The sequence below is a fragment of the Arachis hypogaea genome, chromosome 14 (assembly GCF_003086295.3).
Source record: "Arachis hypogaea cultivar Tifrunner chromosome 14, arahy.Tifrunner.gnm2.J5K5, whole genome shotgun sequence".
Lineage (NCBI taxonomy): Eukaryota > Viridiplantae > Streptophyta > Magnoliopsida > Fabales > Fabaceae > Arachis > Arachis hypogaea.
Window position 1 is genome coordinate 64,207,298 of NC_092049.1, and position 20,843 is coordinate 64,228,140.

The following is a 20,843-nucleotide window of genomic DNA, read 5'->3' on the forward strand; positions in this document are numbered from 1 at the left end:
GATGCTGTTCATAACATTTGCATTTAGCATTGCATACTGCACAATTGCATATCTACATAAAAAAAAGAGAAGAAGAAGGTGTGCGACGCGATCGCATCGCTAAGGCGTTCACGTCAGCAGCGGAAACCACCCACCACGTGTCCGCGTCATTCACGCGACCGCGTGATTTGGAAATCGGCATAAAAATCCAACGCCCAGAAATCTGGGCTGGAATCGTGCGGCTGTCGTGCGTTTAGCACAAAACGGCTCACGCGTTCGCGTCCATCATGCGAATGCGTCACTAGCAAAACACCCATTCCACACGAAAGCGTGAGCGATGCGTTCGCGTCGTGTGGATTGCACAACACCTCAAAGGAGACAGAGAGTTGCGCTGAAACGATGCTGAAATTTTGCATTTTGCACAATTTCCAGCGACGCGGTCGCATGCCTCACGCGACCGCGTCATTCATCCTTTTTCCTATTCCATGCGATCGCGTTACTCACGCGATCACGTAGATTCAAATTCACTAACCCCAGTGACGCGAAACCCTATCCCCCCCGTGTCCCCATTCTTCTCCCCCAACCCCCTCTGCTCTCCCTCCCTCCTCCCTCCTCCCTCTGCACCTATCACCACCACCACACCGGACCGCCGCCCCAGTGCCGACCACCCAAACCTACCGCGCCGACCACCCTCCCCACTCGTTCTTCCTTCCCTCTCCTTCTTCTCTCTCTCTCTTCTCTTTTCCCTTCCACCACCGTGGCCAGCCACCGCCACCCACATCACATCCGTGCCTCCCACCACCACCCTCACCCCCTCCCATCCTTCCCCCTTAACCCATACCCCTCCCATTACCCTTACCACCGGACAGCCGCCTACCACCGGACAACCACCTGCACCACTGCGTCAGTCACCACCACCACCCCCCAGCCATCTCTCTGCCCTACTTTTGTTCATACGCCTACCAGGTTCTGCAAAACGCCACTCTTCTTTCAATTCATAGTTAGTTGCATATTTTTTTGTTTACGTTCAAAATTAGGTTAGTTAGATATGCATGTTTGTAGTGGATTCTAGGTTGTTAGGTAGACTAGGATGTGGTTAGTGGATTTAGGCCTGATAATTGCGCTGTTCGTGCTTCTTATTTTATCAATTTCGCAATTCTTATGTTGTTGTTGTGCTGTTCATTACTGTTTGTGCTTCTTGTTTTATCAATTTCGCAATTCCGTATTTGTATTTGCAGCTATATTTTAATTCATATGAACTGTTCTGCTTGCTGTTTATTACCCGGGAACATCCAATTTTAGCCGGAATGCTGCCCAAATTTCTGTAAACTATTCTGATTTTCCTTCATATTTTGGTTTTGGCAATTTGAATTCTGCTTTACTCAGCTTTTACCAAACCAATTCGTGAATCCAAGGACAAGCTTTCTTATTCTTTTCGATTTCCTGGTTAATAAATTGTATTTTTGATGATTCAATTCCAATTTTTGCTATTTCCATATCTATATGAATCATCATCAACCTTATTTCCTTGTTTGAATATGATTTGACTGTTGCTTATAATTGTGAATTCTTGTTACTTAGAAACTGATCATCATGCCACTTACTCTGACTTTCTTTTTACTAACCCCCTTCTTTCAACTTTCTAACCTCTTTTTCAATCCTAACCAACCTAATTTTCCAAACATCTCTTCTTGGTTTTTCACTATTCTCGTTAACCTTCTAACCAAGGCATGATTATAGTTTTTCCTAATTAACATGAATTCTATTACATTTTGGATTGTAAATTTTTCTTCTCGGATTTCTAACTCCTATACAATCCAAAATGCACAATTATTCACCTCATTTCATTATTCTACTGCTCCTTTGCCACTTTATGCTTATCTTGTTATTTGCCTACTTGTTTTCCTGTTTTTATTATATCCTGGATTTCTATTTTTTTCAGGATGTCTGACCCTCAAAGAAAGGGAAAAGGAAAGGCAACAACTGGCAAAAAAAAAAAGAGGTGAATCCTCTATGTCTCTCCTAGAGCTTATGCATGATGAATCCTGGTGGGAGAAGCACTTCACCCCGCAGGAGAAGGCTGACCAGCTCCTCCCTGCCAATGATCCAATTAAGTTTGCAAACTGATACTGTGAGCTCAAGTATCCGGTGTTTGCTACCTCCAGAAATCTATACCTGGAGAGGACCCTGAAAATTCCAGAAGAACTACAGCAGTACACCTCCGATCAGATCAAACAAAGAGGCTGGTTCTTCTTGGAGAGGAATTTAACTGAGCTCAATGCTTCCTGGGTAAGAGAATTCTACTGCAATTATTTCAAGACTTCCCTGGATGCAGTGCACCTCAGAGAGAAACAGATACTAGTCACTGAAGAGGCCATTGACGATATTCTACGCCTTCAGCCTAAGTCAGATCAGCCTGACGGTTACCAAAAGGCTGAAGATGACATGTGTTTTCTGAGATTTGACTGGGATGCTGTCAACGAGAGGATAGCCTTTGACCCTACTATCCCATGGGTCATGGATAAGAACACTACCATGCCTAAAGGAATCAAGCGTATATACTTGAATGATGAGGCTCGGCTCTGGCACCAAATCCTGAGTAACTTTATTATGCCGAGCACTTATGAGACGGAGTTGCCTGCTGCTATGATCACCCTCCTCTGGTGTGTGATGGTGGGTAAGGACATGTACCTGCCACGATTCATCCGGCACTATATGGCCAGGGTCCATGTCAGAGGCACCCTCCCCTTCCCTTATCTGGTCACCCAGCTAGGCCGTCGAGCTGACTTGCCTTGGGAGGATGCTGATGAAAAGCCACCTACTGTGGACTGCAAGAAGATCATTCCTCACAGCAGAAACTTTCTGGCTTTAGGCCACAGACCTTTATTCCTTACTGCTTCTGATGAGATAGCCACACCTTCAGCTGGCCCCTCTTCTTCCACTGCTGCACCTGCCCCACCCACTGCACCCTCACCTGCTCCTGAACCTATTTACCATTTGGTGCATCGCCTCTTCGCCCGATTGGACCGTATGGAGCGTCGCAACAAGCGACGCTATGAGCACCTCAAGTTGATGATCCGGTCCGGCGGCGACATTCCCTCCGAGCCTGACACCCCTTCTGACACCTCTGAGGCAGAGGCGAGCGCTCATGAGGAGGAGACACAGGCCCAGGCGGAGCAGGCAGGCCCACAGTAGGCTGCGCCACAGCAGGAGGAACCACAGCAGCTTCAGGCCGCCGATACAGAGATTCCTATCCAGTTAGAGCCTCCCCTACAGCAGACAGATCCTCCTACCCTCATCCAGTTTGCAGATCCTCCGACCACCACCGCGACTCCAGCAGCCCATCATTCCAGTGATGACACTCCTTCACACCCAGCTTGAGTGAGCATCGAGGACGATGCTTTATTTTAAGTGTGGGGAGGTCGCCATCTCTGGCGTATTTTTTTGGTGAACCACTACAGACTTTTTATTTTATTTTGCTTATTTTTCTGTATTTTTATCTTTATTTTTATTTTTATCTTTCAGTACTTATACATTGTTCTCTTCATGTGTTTTTACTCTATTTTCTTCATTTTGCACTTTAGTTCATATTTTAGCCATTTAGTCTAGTTGCAATTCTAACTTAGTAGTTATAGAATATGTGGATTAATTAGTATAGTTTACCCCTTTAGCATATGATAGTTTAGTTTAAATTGAAAATAAAAATGAAGTAAACTAGAGACTTTAACATAATAAAAAAAAAAAACAATCCACACACCTTGTATAATAGAACATAACATGTTAGTTAGTTAACAACATTTCATCAAGGAGGAACACTAAAACTTTAAAGCCACCCAAAAATTATTACATTGAGAATAATGGGACTTCTTGATTTTTACTTACATGACATGTATAACTGATATATAAGTTTTGAGCTAGAGAACACACAGCCTGTAAGTTTTGAGCTTAATTGTATGGTTACATTTAAACCATAATTTTTATTCCTGTGTGTTTCGCCCTTCTTTTTATTCTGATGTTCTTTACTTTGTTTTAATCTATATGTCCGATTGTAGAATATAGATATATACCAAGAAAGTGATTGAGGCCATCATTTGAATTTTTCCTCACCTATCCCAAATTAGCCTACCTTTTACATCACCCTTGTTAGCCCCCTTGAGCTTTTTAATCCCCTCTTGTTCTATAAACCACATTACTAGCCTTAAGCAGAAAAACAAATAAATCCCAAGGTGAATCCTTGGTTAGCTTAAGATAAGGTATTGTGTATAAATTAAGTGTGGGGAACTTTATGGGAACATGGATGATAGAAACAAAGGTAGAAAGTTAAAAAGAATAAAAATTTTGGGAAGCATGCTCATGTGAAATCAATTGAATTACCATGTTAAAAAAAGTTTTTATTTTCGGTATTTAATTAAGGGGATACAAAAAATTCCCCAATTGCAAAATAAATGCACATGGGATAAAATTAAAGTTAATGCATGAGCTTACAACACAAAGTGAGAAAAGTTGGGCAAAAAGGTTAAGAAACTTTGAATTCCTAAATGTATATATTAGGTGAGATCTTAGACAAATCAAGGATTCACTTATTAGCTCACTTAGCCTTATACATATACCCTTACCTTTACCTTGGCCCCATTACAACCTTGGAAAAGACCCATGATTTTTGTATGCCTATATTCTATAATTGTTGATTGGTTAGATGAAGAACAAAGTTATAGAAAGTAAGGATAAAAAGAAGAATATAGTGATTAACCCAATAAACACTAAGTGATCAGAGAGTAAACACATAATCCAGCGAGGGTTCAATAGCTCATCACCATATATCTCTGCTTAAATTGTTAATTGTCTTGTAAGTTTGTAAAATATTTTACCCATCTCAGTTGTAAAAGCGCTTTAACATTATCTAAGGTTGGCTATGCATATATGATTCCTTGAGAATGTGAATTAATTTAACTACATGTAAGTTTTATATACAAGTAAATGACAATTAGAATTGCATGATCCATTTAGGTAGTTGCATTTAGGATAGATTGCATTGCATAAATTTCCACCACTTTAACCTTACCTTACTCTTTATCTTGGACTTAGCATTTTGACGTTGGAATTTTTGCTAGTAAAGAATTTTATAAAAATAGTCGCGTTGTAGATATAGTTTCTAAACTAACAGAAATCCCTTCGTGCAAATGTTTTGGTTGTCACAAGTGTAACATCCTGTATTTTTGAAAATCTAAATATAAATAAATTGTGATTTTATCTTATTAAGTTTAAACTTTATAATTTTAGAAATTATTTTGTTAGAAATAATTAAATAGATTCGGAGATAGTTTTATTTTGAAATCAATTAATATTTTTAAGTAATCTTATTATAATAGAATATTTTGTATAATTTTAGTAATTGAAAAATAAGAAAGAATTGTATAATTTAATTTAAGTAACTTTTATTCTGAAAAGGTTACGATTTATTTTATTTATTTGATATCTTATTTTATAAATTAATCAATTGAGAGTAATTAAATTAGTTTACTAATATTTGGAGTTAATTCAATTAATATTTTTGTGTAAATTCTTATAATTAGTTATTTTATATAATTTCAAATTAGAATTCAGTAATGAAGGTGTTATATAATTAAATTTAAGAAAATTTCTATTATGAATAAATTATGATTTATTTTATTAGTTTGAGCTCTTAGAGATTAATTTACTAGAAAATGATTAAATTGATTTTTATAAATACTTTGGGTTTAATTTAATTAAGGTTTATGTACAACCTTTACTATAGTTAGTTATTTTATATAAATTACAATTAAAGTTTTGGTAATAGAAAATAATAAAAAAATTATATCATATAATATGAATAATTGATATTCTCGGATTTAAGCTGTATTTTATAAAAATGAGATTAGTATGTTCATTTTATGATTTAAATTAGAAATAATTATTTGAACTTATTGATAAATTAATAAAATTATACGTGTTCCAAAATTAATTTTTACAAGATTATATTTGAATCCTAAATTATCATACTATCTCAAATATTTTGTAAAATTGCTATATTCCCTATATATATATATATATATATATATATATATATATATATATATATATTATCCTAATATCACAAAACTCCTGAATCCCTAATTGCTACCTAAATCCCTAATCGTACATACATACTAAAAAAAAAGAAAGGGAAACAGAAGAGGAAAGGGGAAGACGGAGGAGAAGAGAGGGAGGAGGAAGGAGCGACGCGGCCGAGACCTTACCGCCGCCGCTGTTGTGCTGCACGTGAGAGTGAGAGAGACACACACAGAATGAGCATCGCGAGAATCAAGGGAGGGAGGCACGGTTCGGTCCTGTTGCCGTAGCGGGTTGCGCCTGATCACCATCGCAGAAGCTCCATCGTCGCTGTTGCACATAAGAGGAGGAGATGACATCGTTGATTTTGATTCTGTCTAAGCCCGCATCACTACTAGAATCACGAAACGCAGAGGGGAAGGGCGAGACATGTGGGAAAGAGTGACGCACGGAGGAGGGACCTTTCATCTGCCGCCGCGGCCACCGGAATCTTTGGTCACCGCCATCATTAGTGGTGAGTCAGTTAAGCCCTAGCCATGAGAACCACTATCTCTGAACCCTTGTCACTCTGTAAATACCTTGTATCTACCTCTGATGTTCTTGGCTATGTTATGTTTGTTGGAGCTTGTCTCAATGGAGCCACTGGCGGGGTGTTGCTGCTGCCGGAACCACCTCGGGGTGTTGCTAGGAATCGCTGCTGCCCTACTTCCGCTAAACTTAGGTTTAACATCCATTGGCCTGGGTTAGCCTTTTCCCCTTATTTCTGCTCCAATTGCACGCTCTATTCTGTCGATTTCTTATTAAACTGCTTGTTCCTGTTTTAATTCAAATTTGGCTTGTGCTCTGTTTTAAATTTCCAGAGCCGCTTCTGCTTTCGATTCTATTGAATTTGAAATCTTCTTTTCGTTGCAACCATGATCACTGTTGTGGGAGCTAACGCCGCTGCTATCTTGATTGAACCTGTTGCATAGCTAGTATTGGTCCAGCCAGCTGCCTCGCTATAATCCCGCCTCCGGGTTCTTTGAATCGCGACATCGAGGTAGGGGGTTTAAAACGATTTCAATTTAAGAATGCCTACAAGGTTTATTGAATAACTGCAAATAGATTTAATATCTGTGAGTAATTGATTGACTATGTGAATATTGAATTGTGGCTGAAATTGTGATTGGAATGGTTGAGATTGTTATTTGGAATTGTTGATTAGTGATATTGATTGATTATGTGGATTGGGAATTGTTTGATGACTAATTGTTGAGAATTTCTGAATTTTAATGGGTTATGTTGGATTTGTTGCCGTTGAGCTGTTATTTGGTATATTGTAATGTTAGTGAACTTGGTTGGTGGTTGATTTGGAGTTGGTTTTGAGGGGTATTGAAGGGTTGGATTTTGAATACAAAATGGTTTGCTGAAAATTAGGTTCTCTTGAAATTAAACGGCAACTTTGAAAGTGAATCAGTGGCTCTATAGTGACTAAAATGATGATAATTTAAATGTTAAGTAAATTATATTAAGTGTGATTATTGAGATTTAATTTTGAAGGTTTCATATTAACTGAAACATTAGTTATGATTTTTCAAAGTTAAGTCGTGAATCTGATTTTCTGCACTACTTTAAATGAAATTAGAAATTTTGAAAAGCTATAAATAATTCTATGATTATCGGAATTGCGTGGAACTAAGTCCGGATTAAGCTTGGAAATATAGGGAGCTGAACTGGAGAATTTGAGACTTTTTCATTAAGTTCATGATTTATGGTAAATTTTTGAATTATGGATGTCAAATCTGGTTTTTCTACAGAACGTTTAACACAACAGCAACTTTTTTCCTCTATTAAAAATTCTCCAGTTTGAATTTTGAAATAGAACAAATTTTAAATGAAACTCTGGTCCTATTACTTTAATTTCATAAAAATTTAGAATTGTTAGAGTTGTGGTTTTAAGGATATGAATTTTTAAAGTAACATGTATTATGCAGTAAAAGTCAGGTTTTGTTTTCTAAGTCAATAACTTTGAGACTTTATAATTTTTAATTCTGGAATGATATTAAGATGAAACCAATTGGAGGTGAAAGTTGAGTATGTTTAGTACATATGATTCAAATTTCAGGGTTTTCCATGTTTTAATAAGTGAGTTATGAGACTTGGAAGAGGTTGTGTTTAATGATTTGTAAAACAAAATTCTGCAGAAAATTACCTAACTTCCAAGCTACGTAACTCCTTCATTAAAATTGGTATGACCCTGGAACCAATTGAGAAAGAAATTTGGGTAAGTTAAGTTTAACCACATTAATTTCGAAGGTGTTTGGATTTAATTTGGATTTTATATGAAATTTCAAATGTTTTATGCTGCTGCTGTCTTCTGGTTTCAAAGCACTGCAGAACAGTCACGGTTTTGCTTATATTCCTGAAGCTAGAGTCAGCAAAAAATTATGATTTTTGATTTAATAGAAAGCTTAATCCGAGACGGTCGCATGGATATAAAGTTTGTGTAATTCCGAATTCATTTGATATTTTAAAAATAAAATGGAAATCAGGCTGCCAGGTTGTGTTGACAATTATTTTGGATATGGAATTTAAGAAATAGATTTTATATACTATTATCAAATGTTTTTGAGAATATATATTGTTGTGGCAACTGCTGAAAGAGGCTGATGAAATGTTGAGAAAGAAGGAACCCGTAAGGGTGGCTAAGTTCTATTGTTAAAGGAGATTATGTCCAAATTTTTATAAAAGTAAAAGGACTTAATCAAAATGAATACTTGAGACTTGTTTAACGATAATAACTTTACTGATTCTTTTGAGAAAATATATTTGGTTTACAAAGTTGCTAGCAAGGAGATGGGTTTTGTCCCGCTTGCATATTTACAACTACAAAAGAGTAAAGAGACAAAGGGAAAAAGAGTAATATAGATACAGATGAAAGAGTATTCAGAGAAAAGTAAAGAGATACAGAGAACAGAACAACTAGAGTAGAGTAAAGAGATGCAGAGAAAAGGGAAACCAGAACAGAGTAAAGAGATATTTGTATATATATATATATATATATATATATTAGTTGCTTGATGCAACCCAGAGTTATATTTATATATATTAGTTGCTTAATGCAACACAGAGCTTCTGTAGGGAAACTAAGTTACCTACAGCCATTTTTCGCTTCCCCAGAGCAGAGCAGAGTATATATATATATTTTCCTGCAGTAAGCAGAGGCTGTCTCAAATAAGCGGCTATTATTATATGCGCATTTATTTAGGAACGGAAAATCGTATTCGGAAAATCGGGATTACTCGTGACCAGATAAATGTCGGGATTGCGGGCAGCCAACCGACACATGAGCTCATGGCCTGTACTAGGACTAGACATTCATCATATGCATCTATGTGACATTGTTTGGGTGTGTATATTGTAATTGGTTTGCCTATGTGAATAATTCTGTTTAACTGCTAATTGCTATACTTGATGTAATTGCTCTTGATTGTGTTTGAATCTCTTTACTTGTGGTTGTATCTGATTGGCTGGGTTGTAGTGAATTGGGTGTTGATTGAATTGCTTGGGCCTAAGGCCGTGATTGGTTTGTGTTTGAGGTTTAGTAAAGTATGAAAGATTAAGCTGGTTCAGTATAGACTTAATGAACCTATGCTTGGAACAAATTAGTCATTCATACAGTCTAGGAAAACTTTTAAGACATATATCAAGTAAAATATGGGTTTAGGATTTTGGATAATTAATTGATGCTTCTAAAGAAGGTTTTAGATTTTTGAAAGTTGAGCCATTGGTTTTCAAAAGAAGTATATATAAGGCGAGCGATGAATACTGCGAATGAAAGTAGTTTTCTTTTCAATGTCTCTAAATGAAATTAACTATTTGCGCTATATTCTTTACTTTCACGGCATTCTCGACCTCTACTGAGAACATGTGGTTTGGTTCTCACCCCAAATTTTCCACCCTTTCAGCGACAGGTTTGAAGACACAATTTGAAGCTGCGAGCGATCAGTAGGCTTTCTTTATGGTTTTAATTGCTTCCATAGAGTCCCCTCGCTATTGTCCTTTGAGAATTCATTTTACATAGAGGGGTAGGTTTAGTATATTGTATTTGAGTTTTATTTGGTCTCTTTTGTATAAGAATTATTATCAGTAATATCTATGTGATTATTATTATTTGTGAATGTTTGAATTATGACTTTAATGAACAAAAAAAAAAATTTCTGGAATTTTCTTAAAACTAAAACGCGAACTCGATACAAAGGCTCAGTAATTAAATAGTTAATATTAGAAAAGGTCACGTAACGTTCTTTCTAGTAGAAATACCCTGACTTAAGCAAGGTATTTTGCTGGAAGGGATGTTACAACAAGTAACAAACCCCTAAATAAATTGATAATCGAAGTATTTAAACCTCGGGTCATCTTCTCAAGGAACTGCAGGGAAGTATGTTCTTATTATTGGTTATGAGTTTTGTAAATTGGGGGTTTTAAAAGTAAGGGACAAGTAAATTAAATGACAAGTAAAATAAATAAATAACTATAAAATAAACTCTTGGCAAGGCATGACAATTCGGAAGTCCTATCCTAGTTATCCTTATCAATGGTGATGAGAATTGAGTCTAATCCCACTTAGTTAACCTTTACTAAACAAAGGAAAGTCAAGTAGACTAATCAGTTTGATCCTCAGGTCCTAGTCAATTCTTAAGGAAAGACTAGAGTTATTGGAATTCGATTTAATTAGCAAAAATAACAATTATCAATCACGATGAGTTTGATAACTACAGAGTCTCCAATTGGTCAATAGAAGCCAAAAGGGGAAATCTAAATTATTTATATAAATAAAGGAAAGCAATCACAATTCTGAAATACCTCAATTTGCACTAATAAAGATATCAAATGTAACATGGAAGAGTTCATAAATTAAATTAAGAAAATAATAAAAAGGAATATTGAACCTGATAAAGAGTTGGAATACTTAACTTGAAATAATAAGAAATCCTAATCCTAAAACCTAAGAGAGAGGAGAGAACCTCTCTCTCTAAAAACTACATCTAAACTATGAAAAGTGAATAATTCAATACCCCTTAATGAATGGATGTATTCTCCCACTTTATAACCTCTAATCTGTGCTTTCTGGACTTGGATCTGGGCCAAAAAGGCTTTAGAAATCACTGGGAGCATTTTCTGTAATTTCTGGTGCGTGGCGTCTATCACGTGTCTGCGTGGGTCACGTGGTCGCGTCATCTGGAGTTTTCCTTGTCACGCGTTCACTTCGGTCATGCGTCCGCGTCATCTGTGTTCTGCTTAAGGCGCGCATCCGCGTCAGTCACACGTTCGCGTCGCTGCCTTTTCGCGCTGGGCATGCGGCCGCGTTGTCCATGCGTTTGCGTCGCTACCAGTTTCTTCAAAAACTCCATTTTGTGCTTTCCTTCCATTTTTGTATGTTTCCTTTCCATCCTTTAACTTATTCCTGCCTTAAAGGATCTGAAACTTCTCAACACACAAATCACGGCATTGAATGGTAATAAAGGGTAATTAAAATAAATAATTTCAAAGCATAGGAAACATGTATTTTACATATATCACATAATAAGGAAGGGAAAGTAAAACCATGCAATTTACATGAATAAGCGGGTGAAGGATTGAATAAATCTCTTGAATTGAGCACAATATATGTCATAAAATATGGGTTTATCAACGGGCAATGGCGTTTGATCTAGAGCAGAGGAGATCAATGACCACGGGCAAAGTCTTTGATCACATATAGCCTGCCATTGAAGACATCACTCACAAGCAAGGAAGACAGTAATACCAGAGTTAATTCAGAAAGACAAAGCAACTTTAATCCTTAGCCATTCTCTTTTCACAGTTTACACAACTTCTGAATTCAAATTACCCTTTTTCTTTATTCCATTTAATTCCTTATTCCGGTTTACCTTCCAAATATTTGATATAAAAAGTAATTTATACAAAGTTAAACCAACTCCTTTTGATTCGCCTGACTAAGACCTGCAGGATAACCATAGATTGCTTCAAACCAAAAATCCTTGTGGGATCGACCTTGACTCACTCAAGTATTACTTGGACGACCCAGTGCACTTGCTGGTACAGCTATACGAAAGTGTGGGGATTCGTGAACCAAGTTTTTGGCGCCGTTGTAGGGGATTGTTCGAGTTTGGACAAACTGACGGATTGTCTTGCTCCCTAGATCAGGCACTTTATTTATTGATCATTTTTAATTGAGTTTTTTTTATTTTAGTGAGTCTTTTATTTTTATTTTTCTCTTCTTTATTTTCAAAAAAAAAATTAAAATCTTTTTCAAAAAAATATTTTTCTTTTCTTTGTTCTTTGTTTGAGTCTTTCTGTTTGTTCTATGTTAAATTTTCGTTCCTTTTGAGTCTCTTTCTAAAAATTTTTCAAAAATTAGTGTCTTTTTGTTTGAAGCTTGTTTCAATCTTTAAGTTTAGTGTCTTCTTGTTTATTTTCTTTTAATTTTCAAAAATTGTGTTTTGGTTTTCTAAAAATTTTAAGTTTGGTGTTCTTTTGTGTCATCTTGAGTCATAAGTTTTTTTCTTTCTTTTCTAAAATTAGAGTCTTTGATTTCAAAATTTTTAAGTTTGGTATCTTTGCGTATTTTCTTTTAAAATTTTCAAAAATTTTGTTTTGGTTTTCTAAAAATTTTAATTTGGTGTTCTTTTTATGTTCTTGTGTTCTTTAAGTTTCTTGAATCTTGTTCTTCGTGATCTTATTAGTCTTCAAAGCGTTCTTGAGTTTTCCTTGTGTTTTTATCTTAAAATTTTTAAGTTTGGTGTTCCTTTGTGTTTCCCTCTAAGATTTTCAAAAATAAGGAGTATTAGATCTAAAAATTTTAAGTCTTGTGCCTTTTACTTATTTTTCTCTTTCACCATTAAATTCAAAAATCAAACAAAAAAATTATCTTTTCTATTTTTATTTTAACTATATTTTCGAAAATTAGCATAAAAATTCAGATTTTAATTTCAAAATTTTATCTTATCATATCTTAGTTGTCAATTTTCAAAAATCATATCTTTTTCAAATCTTATCTTATCTTTTTCAAATTTTCAAAATTTAAGAATTCAAATATCAATTTTTCAAAATTGAAATTTAAATTTCAAATTTCTAGTTTCAATTCTTAAAATTTTAAATTTCAAATTTCAAACTTCAATTTCAATTTTCAAAATTTTAAAATTTAATTTTCAAAATTCAATTTCAATTTCAAATTTCTAAATTCAACTCTTTTCTTATCTTATTTCTTAGTTTGTTTTAAATTCAAATCTTTTCTTAATTAGTTGCTTCTCTTCTCTCTCCTCTTTTTCAAAACCTCCTAACTAACTCTTCTCTTTCTTAATTTTCGAAAATTCTCTTCCTCTTCTTTCTCTTCTATTTTCGAAACTTAATAATTAAATTTTTAATTCTTTTTAATTAATTAATTTTAATTTTGGATTAAATAAATAAATAAAATAAAAATAAGAATATTTTAATTCTGATTTATCTCTTCTTCTTCTACATCCTCTATCTTCATTCTCCTCTCTCCTCTTCTACCTTTTTTCACCATGAACCCAAATGGGAATGCAGAGTTTAGAAGAACTCTGGGGTCTTATACAAACCCCACTGCTGACTTCTATGGAAGAAGTATCAGCATACCTCAGATTAGAGCAAGTAGCTTTGAACTAAACCCTCAACTTATTACCATAGTGCAGCAAACCTGCCAGTTTTCTAGACTTTCACATGAAGAACCTACAGAATTCTTAGCGGATTTCTTAAAGATTGCTGACACTGTACACCATGAGGGAGTGAACTAAGATGTCTACAGATTATTGCTTTTTTCTTTTCCTGTAAAGGACCAAGCAAAGAGGTAGTTGGATAACCAACCCAGATCTAGCTTAAAAACTTGGACACAGTTAGTAGACAAGTTTTTAAATCAATACTTTCCTCCAAGAAAGATGACCTAGCTGAGGCTGGACATTCAAGACTTTAAACAAGGAGATAATGAATCTCTTTATGATGCTTGGGGAAGGTATAGGAGGATGCTAAAGAAATGTCCCACTAAAATATTTTCAGAGTGGGTACAATTAGACATCTTCTATTATGGACTTTTAGACATGGATAGAATGTCTTTGGACCACTCTGCTGGTAGTTCCATACATATGAGAAAGACCATTGGAGAGGCTCAAGAGCTTATCGAGACAGTTGCCACTAATCAGCATCTGTACTCAACCACTGAGACCTCAATAAAAGGAGAGGTTAAGGCAGTATCTACTGAACCTAACCCTCCAGAACAAGATGGCCCATTGACTCAGCAACTGCACGCCCTTGCCCAGTAACTACTGGAACTACAAGAGGCTTTGCGAGAAACCCAGGATTCCAACAAAAATGTAGAAGCCCAGTTGAGTCAGACAAGGCAGTAGTTATCTAAGCAGATAACAGAAGAATGCCAGGCTATTCAACTAAAAAGTGGAAAAACCTTAAACACCCAACCTCAGCACAATAAGAACGAAAAGCCCATGGAGAATAATCAAGTCTCTGAACAAGAAGACTCTGGGCGTTCAAATGCCCAGGAAGGTACCATTCCTGGCGTTGAACGCTAGAAAAGGGCAGAGACTGGGCGTTCAAACGCCCAAGATGGGAGAACCCCTGGCGTTGAATGCCAGAAAGGGGGCAGCAACAAGGGTGTTGAATGCCCTTGCACAGGAGGACAATCACATATTGATAACAACCTGATGAGCGGATAATTTATACGCCTTTTGGCATTGTTTTTACATAGTTTTCAGTATAATTTAGTTAGTTTTTAGTATATTTTTATTAGTTTTTAAATAAAAATCACATTTCTGGACTTTACTATGAGTTTGTGTATTTTTCTGTGATTTTAGGTATTTTTTGGCTGAAATTGAGGGACTTGAGCAAAAATCATATTCAGAGGTTGAAGAAGGACTGCAAATGTTGCTGGATTCTGACCTCCCAGCACTCAAAGTGGATTTTCTGGAGCTATAGAACTTCAAATGGCGCTCTCTCAATTGCATTGGAAAGTAGACATCTAGGGCTTTCCAGCAATATATAATAGTCCATACTTTGCTCGAGTTTAGACAATGCAAACTGGCGTTCAACGCCAGTTCCATGTTGCATTCTGGAGTTAAACGCCAGAAACAGGTTGCAAAGTGGAGTTAAACGCCAGAAACAGGTTACAAACTGGCGTTCAACTCCAAAAGAAGCCTCTACATGTGTAAAGCTCAATGCTCAGCCCAAGCACACACCAAGTGGGCCCCAGAAGTAGATTTCTGCATCATTTACTCATTTCTGTAAACCCTAGTAACTAGTTTAGTATAAATAGGACTTTTTACTATTGTATTTACATCATCTTTAGTTTCATCTTTAGATCACGTTTGGGGGCTGGCCAATTGGCCATGCCTGAACCTTCATCACTTATGTATTTTCAACGGTAGAGTTTCTACACACCATAGATTAAGGTGTGGAGCTCTGCTGTTCCTCATGAATTAATACAAAGTACTATTGTTTTCTATTCAATTCAAGCTTATTCCGATTCTAAGATATTCATTCGCACCTCAATATGAATGTGATGATCGTGACAGTCATCATCATTCCCAACCCATGAACGCGTGCCTAACAACCACTTCTGTTCTACCTTAGATTGAATGAGTATCTCTGGGATTCCTTAATCAAAGTCTTCGTGGTATAAGTTAGAATCCATGGACGGCCATTCTTGAGATCCGGAAAGTCTAAACCTTGTCTGTGGTATTCCGAGTAGGATCTGGGAAGGGATGGCTGCGACGAGCTTCAAACTCGCGAGTGCTGGGCGTAGTGACAGACGCAAAACGATCAATGGATCCTATTCCAGTATGATCGAGAACCGCCAGATGATTAGCCATGCAGTGACAGCGCATTAGACCATTTTCACTGAGAGGACAGGATGTAGCTGTCGACAACGGTGATGCCTAACAAACAGCTTGCCATAGAAAGGAGTATGAATGATTGGATGAAGACAATAGGAAAGCAGAGGTTCATGAGGAATAAGCATCTTCATACGCTTATCTGAAACTCTCACCAATGAATTACAAAAGTATCTCTATCTTTAATTTACGTTTTATTTATATTTCAATTATATTTTAATTATCAAATATCCATAACCATATGAATCTGCCTGACTGAGATTTGCAAGATGACCATAGCTTTCTTCAAGCCGACAATCTCCGTGGGATCGACCCTTACTCACGTAAGGTTTATTACTTGGACGACCCAGTGCACTTGCTGGTTAGTTGTGCGAATTTGTGACAAAGAACTAAGATTATGAATGTGCGTATTAAGTTTTTAGCGTCATTACCAAGGAATGAACCGTCATGATTTCTGCGCACCAAGTTTTTGGCGCCGTTGCCGGGGATTGATCGAGTTTGGACAACTGACGGTTCATCTTGTTGCTCAGATTAGGTAATTTTATTTTATTTTTAAGCTTTTTTTATTTCTTATTTTCGAAAATAATACAAAAAAAATTTCTTCTTTTTCATTTTTCCCAATTAATTTTCGAAAAATCAAAAAATTTTAATAAAATCATAAAGCCAAAAATATTTTGTGTTTCTTGTTTGAGTCTAGAGTCAAGTTTTAAGTTTGGTGTCAATTGCATCTTTTTATTTTCTAAAAATTATTTTCGAAAATTTCATGCACTGCATTCTTCGTGATCTTCAAGTTGTTCTTGGCCAGTTTTCTTGTTTGATCTTCATATTTTCTTGTTTTATGTCTTTTCTTGTTTTTCATATGCATTCTTGAATTCTTAATGTTTCAACATTAAAAATTTCTAAGTTTGGTGTCTTGCATGTTTTTCTTTTCTTAAAAATTTTCAAAAATAAATTCTTGGTGTTCATCTTGACATTCAAAGTGTTCTTGGTGTTCATCTTGACATTCAAAGTGTTCTTGCATGCATTAGTTGTTTTGATTCATAATTTCTATGCTTTGTGTCAATTTTGTGTTTTTCTCTTTCATCATTAAAAATTCAAAAATCAAAAAAATATCTTTCCCTTTTTCTTCTCATCAAATTCGAAAATTTGAGTTGACTTTTTCAAAAAATTTTAAAATCTAGTTGTTTCTTATGAGTCAAATCAAATTTTCAATTTAAAAATTCTATCTTTTTCAAATCTTTTCAAAAAAATCAAATCTTTCTCATTTTTCTTTTATGATTTTCGAAAATTTCAAAATGATTTTCAAAAATCTTTTTCTTATTTTTGTTTCATATTTTCGAAATTAATGCTAACAATTAATGTAATTGATTCAAAATTTTAAGTTTGTTACTTGCCTATTAAGAAATGTTCAATCTTTAAATTTTAAAATCATATCTTTTTGTTTCTTGTTAGTCAAGTAATCAACTTTAATTTTCAAAATCAAATCTTTTTAAATTTCTTTTTCAAATCTTTTTGAAAATAAGTTTCAATCACATCTTTTCAAAATCAATTTCAAAATCTTTTCTAACTTCTTTTCTAACCTCTTATCTTTTCAAAAATTGATTTTCAGATCTTTTTTAAACTAATCCTATCTTTTTGTTTGATTCTTATCTTTTTTCAAAACTACCTAACTAATTCTATCTCTAATTTTCGAAAATCACCTTCATCTTTTTCAAAATTACTTTTTAAATTAACTAATTGTTTTAAATTTAATTTAATTTGATTTAATTGTTCCTTTATTAATTTTTGAATTTTTAATTTTAATTCTAATTTAAAAACAAAAATACTTTTATTCTATTTTATCTAATTTTCAAAAATTCTTCTCCCTCACCTCCTTCTATTTATTTATTTATTTACTAACACTCCTCTTCATCTAAGAATTCGAACCTACTCCTCACCCTTGTGTTTGGATTCTCCTTCTTCTATTCATATCTTCTTCTACTCACATAAAGGAATCTCTATACTGTGACATAGAGGATTCCATATTTTCTGTTCTCTTCTTTTTCATATGAGCAGGAACAAGGACAAGAACATTCTTGTTGAAGCTGATCCTGAACCTGAAAGAACTCTAAAGAGGAAGCTAAGGGAAGCTAAAGCACAACTCTCACGAGAAAATCTGACAGAAAATTTTCGAAAAAGAAGGAGACATGGCCGAAAATAACAACAATGTAAGGAAGATGCTTGGTGACTTTACTACACCTAATTCCAATTTACATGGAAGAAGCATCTCAATCCCTGCCATTGGAGCAAACAATTTTGAGCTGAAACCTCAATTAGTTTCTCTGATGCAACAGAATTGCAAGTTTCATGGACTTCTATCAGAAGATCATTTTCAGTTCTTAACTGAATTCTTGCAGATCTGTGATACTGTTAAGACCAATGGGGTTCATCCCGAGGTCTACAGGCTTATGCTTTTCCCATTTGCTGTAAGAGATAGAGCTAGAATATGGTTGGACTCTCAACCTAAGCTGGTCACGGCTTTCTTAGCCAAGTTCTTCCCTCCTCAAAAGCTTAGCAAGCTTAGAGTGGATGTTCAAACCTTTAGACAAAAGAAAGGTGAATCCCTCTTTGAAGCTTGGGAGAGATACAAGGAACTGACCAAAAAGTGTCCTTTTGACATGCTTTCAGAATGGACCATCCTAGATATATTCTATGATGGTCTGTCTGAATTATCAAAGATGTCATTGGACCATTCTGCAGGTAGATCCATTCACCAAAAGAAAATGCCTGTAGAAGCTCAAGAACTCATTGACATGGTTGCAAATAACCAGTTCATGTACACCTCTGAAAGGAATCCTGTGAGTAATTGGATGCCTCAGAGGAAGGGAGTTCTTGAAATTGATACTCTGAATGCCATATTGGCTCAGAATAAAATATTGACTCAGCAAGTTAATATAATCTCTCAGAGTCTGAATGGATTGAAGGAATCATCCAACAGTATTAAAGAGGCCTCTTCTGAAGAAGAAGCCTATGATCCTGAGAACCCTGCAATAGCAGAGGTGAATTACATGGGTAAACCCTATGGAAACACCTATAATTCCTCACGGAGAAATCATCCAAATTTCTCATGGAAGAATCAACAAAAGTCTCAACAAGGCTTTAATAATGGTGGAAGAAACAGGTTTAGCAATAGCAAACCTTTTCCATCATCCACTCAGCAACAGACAGAGAATTCTGAGCAGAATCCATCTAGCTTAGCAAATATAGTCTCTGATCTATCTAAGGCCACTGTGAGTTTCATGAATGAAACAAGGTTCTCCATTAGGAATTTGGAGGCACAAGTGGGCCAGCTGAGTAAAAGAGTCACTGAAATTCCTCAAAGTACTCTCCCAAGCAATACAGAAGAAAATCCAAAAAGAGAGTGCAAGGCCATCGCCTTACATGATGTGGCCGAACCCAAAGAGGAGGAAGAGAACGTGAATCCAAGTGAGGAAGACCTCCTGGGACGTTCAGTGACCAATAAGGAGTATCCCTTTGAGGAACCAAAGGAATCTGAGGCTCATCTAGAGACCATACAGATTCCATTGAACCTCCTTCTGCCCTTCATGAGCTCTGATGAGTATTTTTCCTTTGAAGAGGATGAAGACATTACTGAAGAGCAAGTTGCTAAATACCTTGGTGCAATCATGAAGCTGAATGCCAAATTATTTGGTAATGAGACTTGGGAAGATGAACCTCCCTTGCTCACCAATGAACTAAATGCATTGGATAGGCATATATTACCTCAAAAGAAATAGGATCCTGGCAAATTCTTAATACCCTGTACCATAGGCACCATGACCTTTGAGAAGGCTCTGTGTGACCTGGGGTCAGGAATAAACTTAATGCCACCCTCTGTAATGGAGAAACTAGCGATCTTTGAGGTGCAAGATGCTAGAATCTCATTAGAGATGGCAGACAACTCAAGAAAACAGGCTTATGGACAAGTAGAGGACGTGTTAGTAAAGGTTGAAGGCCTTTACATCCCTGCTGATTTCATAATCCTAGACACTAGGAAGGAAGAGGATGAATCCATCATCCTTGGAAGACCCTTCCTAGCCACAGCAAGAGCTGTGATTGATGTGGACAGAGGAGAGTTGATCCTTCAACTGAATGAGGACAACCTTGTGTTTAAAACTCAAGGATCTCCTTCTGTAACCATGGAGAGGAAGCATGAAAAGTTTCTCTCACTGCAAAGTCAACCAAAGCCCCCAAAGTCAAACTCTAAGTTTGGTGTTGGGAGGCCACAACCAAACTCTAAGTTTGGTGTTGAACCCCCACATTCAAACTCTAAGTTTGGTGTTAGGAGGTTCCAACAATGCTTTGAACATCTGTGAGGCTCCAGGAGAGCTCACTGTCAAGCTATTGACATTAAAGAAGCGCTTGTTGGGAGGCAACCCAATGTTATTTAATCAAATCTATTTTATTTTCTTTTTGTTTTTTCGTGTTTTATTAGATTGATGATCATGTGAAGTCACAAAAACTACTGAAAAATCAAAAACAGAATGAAAAATAGCATTAAAAATAGCACACCATGGAGGAGGAGCAGTCTGGCGTTTAACACCAGAAACAAGCATCTGCCTGGCGTTAAACACCAAAAACAGGCTACATTTGGGCGTTTAATGCCAGAAACAAGCAACAATCTGGCGTTAAACTCCAGGATTGCACAGCAAGGGCGTTTTACACGCCTAAATGGAGCAGGGATGTTATGTCCTTGACCCCACTTGATCTGTGGACCCCACAGGATCCCTACCTTTTCTTCTCTCCTCTTCACACTGACGAACAGGATTTTTGCCAGTAAAGAATGTCATAAAAATAGTCGCGTTGTAGATATAGTTTCTAAACCAACAAAAATCCCTTTCGTGCAAACGTTTT

The 20,843-nt window shown here is 36.0% G+C and overlaps 1 long non-coding RNA gene and 1 other non-coding gene across 2 annotated transcripts; one reads left to right on the top strand and one right to left on the bottom strand.

Moving 5' to 3' along the window:
- The first annotated feature begins 6,082 nt into the window (after window positions 1-6,082).
- On the top strand, window positions 6,083-10,208 carry LOC112742073 (uncharacterized). The gene is made up of 4 exons (XR_003171840.3): window positions 6,083-6,562; window positions 6,673-6,790; window positions 6,909-7,087; window positions 9,996-10,208. It is a non-coding gene; the product is annotated as an uncharacterized lncRNA (long non-coding RNA).
- Window positions 10,209-18,505: 8,297 nt separating this feature from the next.
- Window positions 18,506-18,613, bottom strand: LOC112746457 (small nucleolar RNA R71). The gene has a single exon (XR_003174340.1). It is a non-coding gene; the product is annotated as a small nucleolar RNA R71 (small nucleolar RNA).
- Between the last annotated feature and the right edge of the window lie 2,230 nt (window positions 18,614-20,843).